This window comes from Neophocaena asiaeorientalis, unplaced genomic scaffold (assembly GCF_003031525.2).
Source record: "Neophocaena asiaeorientalis asiaeorientalis breed wild unplaced genomic scaffold, Neophocaena_asiaeorientalis_V1.1 scaffold7, whole genome shotgun sequence".
Lineage (NCBI taxonomy): Eukaryota > Metazoa > Chordata > Mammalia > Artiodactyla > Phocoenidae > Neophocaena > Neophocaena asiaeorientalis.
The window spans coordinates 15004718-15010717 of record NW_020185337.1 but is presented as its reverse complement, the minus strand read 5'-3'; the positions used below and the strand labels follow the sequence as shown (position 1 = coordinate 15010717).

The 6000-nt window shown below is 37.2% G+C and overlaps 1 protein-coding gene across 4 annotated transcripts in view; it reads left to right on the top strand.

The window, feature by feature from the left end:
- SMARCAD1 (SNF2 related chromatin remodeling ATPase with DExD box 1) overlaps positions 1–6000 on the top strand; it is a 71014-nt gene that overhangs the window by 17255 nt on the left and 47759 nt on the right. The window lies entirely within an intron of this gene.

Below are 6000 nucleotides of genomic sequence, written 5' to 3'. Positions count from 1 at the left end.
GGGTAGTGGTGGCTATGATGCGAAGTGAAGGACCTAAGGTCAGAAGGTGCCGAGTGGGATAGGGAAAGAGCTTTATCATGTTAAGCCCATAGGCTGTTTGGCTTTTATTCTGAACGAGATGGGAAGCTACAGGAACATATTGAGCAGAGGAGTAAAATGATCTGATCTATATGTTTAAAAGTTTTTAAGGCTGTAGGGGAGTCATAGTAGAAGCATGAGTACTCTTGTGATAACCAAGGCAAAAGATGGTGGAAGCTTAAACCATGCTAGTAGCTATGGGAGTGAATAATAAGTGGTTAGATTCTAAATATACTCTGAAGGTAGAGCAGAGAGGATTTATTGATGGATTTCAAATGGAATGGGAGAGACGGGAGTCAGGGATGACCCTAAGATATCTGACCTGAGCAACTGGAAGGATGGAGCCAACCCTAACTGGGATGAGGAATGCTGCCTTGGGTGCAGTGGGGGAGCGCCTTTCGCAGGAAAGACCAGCAGCTCAGTCTCGGACGTGCTGTGATTGAGGAGACTCTTAGGCATCTGAAGTGGGCTTGTCAGGTAGGCAGTTGGATTTGTGACATTTGGGTTCTGGAGAGAGGTCAAGGTTCCACATCTGAATTTACGAGTTGTCAGGATACTTGATATTAAGAGGTGCATGATTAGATGAAATCAGTAAGAGACACTAGTGTAGCTGGAAAACAGAAGATCTCTTAGTTGAAGGACTTAGGCCAGGCGAACTCTGGATTCTAGGAACAGGAGATGAGAAGAAACTTACAGAAGACTCTTTAAGGAGCAGTCATTGAGGTAAGAAAAAAGTCAGAAGGTTGTGTGATCAGAAGCTAAGTGAAGAAAGTGTGGCAGAGGTGCAAGAGGTTAACACTATCCACTCCCAAGATGAGGATTTCCTCTTAAAATGAACTTCTTTGTGTATATAAGCCCTGATGAACATGCCTTTATCCTGAACTTAACTATGAAATAAAAAATAGTGATGATCCTGTGTGGTAAATCCTGAGGAAAATTGATATTATATTAGCACTCCAAATTTTACTTTTTATTTTGAAAAAAATTTAAACTTACGGAAAAGTTGCAAGAATAATCAATTTCCACATCCTTTTAAAAAGATTAAGATTCACCCATTTTTAACATTTCCCCACATTTGCTTGTCACCTTCTTCATAAAATAATAATCAGAATTATTACTGAAACCTTTGCCTCTAATAATTTCACGTTTATCTCCTAAGAACAAGGTCATTCTCTTACATAACAAGAGTAGCATTTCTTTTTTTAATTTTTTTTTGGCCAGACCTCGTGGCTTGCAGGATCTTAGTTCCCCGACCAGGGATCGAAGCTGGGCCCCATGAGTGAAAGCTCTGAGTCCTAACCACCGGACTGCCAGGGAATTCCCTCCAAAAGTAGCATTTCAAATTCACAAATACTGATTAACATTGGTGCAGTAATATCATCTAATATATAGTCCTATTTAAATTTTACCAGTTATCCCAATAATGTTCTTTATAGTAGTGCTACTCAGAGTACTGGTTTATCAGTAAGGAATGTGCCCTAGAATGTAAATCAATGTACTCATTCCTTCACCAAGAAAGTCTTGTAATGAAAAGAAAAAAAAAAAAAAACTGAACTAAGCAATATGCTTAGTAATGTAGTTGTTTTTCCTTCTGTTTTAAGTTCTTTATCTTGTCATGGACAGATAACAAACAGTTTGATTTCGAGGACTAGCAGTCAGTCCATGGATCATATTTTGAGTAGTACTTTATAGTAAAGTTTTTTCCAGCATCGTACATTGGGTTTAGTTTTTCATGTGTCTTTAGTCTCATTTAATCTGAAAGTTTCTCAGCCCTTTTGATTCTCATGATAATTGGCCTTTGAAGGTAACAGGCCAGGTTTTTTAGGATGTCTCTCAATTTCTGCACCCCTGTTGTTTCTTCATGATTAAATTTAGGTTAAGTGATAGGAGTTACATAAATGATTTTGTGTCTTCCTCCATGTGTTATGTTAGGCACACTGATAACCAGTTTGTCTCATTATTGGTGAAGTGAACTTAACCACTCAGAAGCCTGCCAGGTTTCTCCTATAAAGTTAACCATTTTCCCGTTTTTCATGATTATGTAATCTCTGATGAGATACTTTAAGACTGGGTAAGGATCCTCTTCCTTAGCAGACTTCCCTTCAATAGTTGTAGCATCTGTTGATGATTCTTGCCTGAATCTGTTATTACACTGGTAGTTGTGAAATGTGGTATTCTAACTAGCATTCTAGAATTTATACTTGCTCTTCTACTATAGATAGTTTTCCCTTTTCTCCTTATTTATTCATATATTTATTTAGCACAGTAAATACAAAAATGGAATTATAGGTGCGTTTTTGCTCAACTGATTATAATCTATTACTATTATTACTCATTTTGGTGCTGAAATTGCTCAGTTTTGGCAGGTGAGGGCCCTTTTACATAGACTCTGGATTTGAGAGGTTCCTATCATTTTTTGAGCCTTTCCCTTCTGGCGCAAGATGTTGCAGACTAGTGTTTTCCCTACTCCAAGCCTGAAATTAGAATTAGCCATTTCTCCAAGTAGCACTGGTTCCTTTTTAAAGGAATGGTATTTGGAAATCTGTGGACTGGTTGTGTCCTTCCTTTGCTATTGGGTGAAGCAGGGGGTTATGTCATTGCCCTTTTAGCAAGAATGGGCTAGGATATAAGAGAGCCAGAGAATGTTGTTTGTTTGTTTGTTTTTTAAATCATGAGTTTATAATAATATATTTCATTCTAATCTACTAATACAAGGCTCCTCCTTGCCTCTTCTCTATATTTCTTTCTCTGACAGTGAGAACTCTGCTTCCACCAATATCATTATATTTGCTAATTTGTTTAATCACTCAGTGTACATAAAATAGTTTCAGAATTGCTGTAATCATGCTTCTTGACCATTAAGCTCACTATGAGTTTAATATTTGTTTATAAGTTTTATTTTGTCTTTAGATGAGGGTATATGGTTACAGTACTTGGCTTTCTTATTTAAATTTTTCTTTGTTATTCACTTGAAATGTAGTTCAGTTCATTAATTTCTGTTTGTATTCCTTTTAGGGTTTTTCCCTTGTCCCTCGTTTTAAAATTTTTACTTTCAAATATTTAAAATATTAACGTAGTGCCAAAAATTAAAACTCCATGTACAGTGCGCTTAGAGAAGTATTAACTTTCTGTCCTCCTTCTGACCCTTTCCTCCTCCTACCTCAGAACTAACCAGTTTGTTTAGTTTCTAGTCATAATTTGTTTTTCTTTCGTTTATCTTTTCTTCTTGTTTCCTACACAGAAGATAGCACTGTGTCTTGTGTTGTGTATGTATAGATATATATGTACATTTATTCTCTATTTTATTAACTTAGCAGTATATATATCCTGGAAATCATGTCAGCTCATAAAAATCTGTATTCTGTTTCAGAACTCCATAGTACTGCATGGTGCACGTTCCACAGTTACAGTCAGTACCCATGCATGGGCCTTTTTGGTTATCAGGATTTCTTAACCTTGACATTGTTGACGTTTTGGACCAGGTAGTTCTTTGTTGTGAGGGGCTGTCCTGTATGTTGTAGGATGTTTAGCAGAATCCCTGATCTCTGCCGGCTAGATACCAAGTAGCACCTCTCTAGTCAAGACAATCAAAAATGTCTCTAGACATTGCCACATGTCCTCTGGGGGCAGAATTGCCCCCCTTTTGAGAACCACTGATATAGATGCTAGGAACTCTGGCAATTGCTGCAATCTCTCAGGAAGCATTAATAGACAAGAGGAGCTGAAGACAGAATCCTAGGTGGTACTGGCAGTTCAGGGAGGTGAAAAAAGTCAGAAAGCCTTCTACAGAGATTAAGGACAGGCTAAGAGGTCAAAGGAAAATCAGAAGTAATGATGCTGCAGAGCCCCTGGGGTGAGAGTTAGGGTAGGGCTGCCTTTTCAAAAAGCAACAGTGATGGGAACACAGAGGAGAAGACAACCAGTGAAAGGTTCGGGGTGTTCTGGTTTGTGTTTTTAAATCACGTTTGACATTTTAGAGGGTATTATTGCCCTTAGGACAGTTTCACCAAAGTGATGGGGCAGAAGATATAAGCCAGTAAGTTGAGAACAATATAGGAAACGCTGAAATAGAAAATCAGCCTTATAAAATTTGTGAAGGAGAGGAGAGTCTGCTTCTTTCACTGCTGTGTCCACAGTGCCTCGAACCCCTGGCATACTGAATGAAATGCAGTCTTGAATGCACTGTAGGCTTGGGAGGAAGAGCTTAAGGAGAGAAAAGATTCAGGAGAGAAGATGGTAGGCAGTTAAGAGGGCCCTGTAGGATGTAGAAAGGCCTAGAATGAATCCCTTAGCACTGAGAAGGGACTTCAACAGAAGGGAGTAACTTGATCTGAGACTGGATAAAAGAACACAAAATGGTCATTCTTGTTCTTGTAGATTTTTTTCTTTTACTTTTAAAGCTTCAGTCATATAAGAAGATAAAATAATAGCTAATGAACACTTATATATACCACCTACCTGTAACAATTTTTAACGTTTTCCCTTGTTTCATTATTTCATTAATTATTATTATTTGCTGAATATCTTAAAGTAAATTAAAGATACCCCAACATTTCTTCCCTTAATACTTGCTGTACATCCCACTTCCAAAAAACAAGTACTATTATCAGTGAACAGTCTCTACATCATCTAATTCCTGGTTTATATTCAGATTTCATGTGTTTCGTAGCTAGTTTTTCAAAACAGAACCCAAATAAGGTACATTTACTGCATTTGGATGTCATGACTCTTAACTATCTTTTGATCTTAAAATAGTCCACTCCCCTCCTCTCCTCTTTTTTAAGGATTTTAACTTATTGAAGAGATCAAGTCTTTTAGACAAAATAGACTTTTCTGATTGTTTCTTCATGATGGTATTGAATTTATTCCTCTGTTATTTGTATTTCCTGTAAATTGGGCATTAAGTCCAAGGCATGATAAGATTCATTGTCAACATGAAGACTTACTACATCAAGGGCACCTAAGTTTGTCCCATGGAATGGTGATGAATCTGATCACTTGGTTAAGGTTGTGATGGTCAGAAGAGCAAGGACCTTTAAAGTGCTTATCCAGTACAGGAATGGAAAAGGATTCAAACCTGAAAGCTTCCATGTTCTCAGTGAACTAAGACACAGAATCAGTTAGGGAGCGTGAATGTAGTGAGGTAGAGTGAAAATTTAGAGATGAGTACATAAGGAGTGAAAAGTCTGGGTGTAATGGAAACGGAGATACATGTAATTGTCTTCAAATATTGAAGGCCAGACAGAGTGTTAAGAGATTTATTTTACCTTGTTACTTTAGAACGGTTTTTCAGAGCAAGGTTCAAGAAGTCAGCCTAGAATCTTATTAAAATACATATTCCTCATCCTTCACAATCTGTTTTGATATGTTTTCAGGGGATTCTTAGGCATAACCGGTGCCCTAACAGGTACAGCTGAACTAACATGAATAAAGTATAGAGAAGTTATTAAAATACAGGTCCTGGATATGTGTCTAAGAGAGCTGTCCAAGAATAGAATTAGCTGCATAGCAAAGTCTGCATTCTCTGGCACTAGGAATATACTTAACTATATTTCTTTCTTTGATTTCTATAACTTCTGTCCATTTGTTACACTTCTGCTTTTTGATCTTCAGAATGCTTACTGTGGTAGAAAATCAAAATTTCAAAATGAGATTTTTTTTTTGTTTGGAAATACACGAGTGAAATTTGGCTCACAATGTCTTTTACATAGGATAAACATATGAAGTGAAATGTAATGAGATTACGTTAGTTGTTGTTGCATGAAGCCTTATATAAAATAAATGCTCCCCGTCTGCGGAAGAAGTGTTTTGTTCCTGGTAGACAGTCTGATATTGAATGGGGCCATTCCGATTTTAACACTTAGATTCTGATCACCTAGCTAGGATATGAAAATTCTTTTATCTTTGTACTAGTGTATGCTT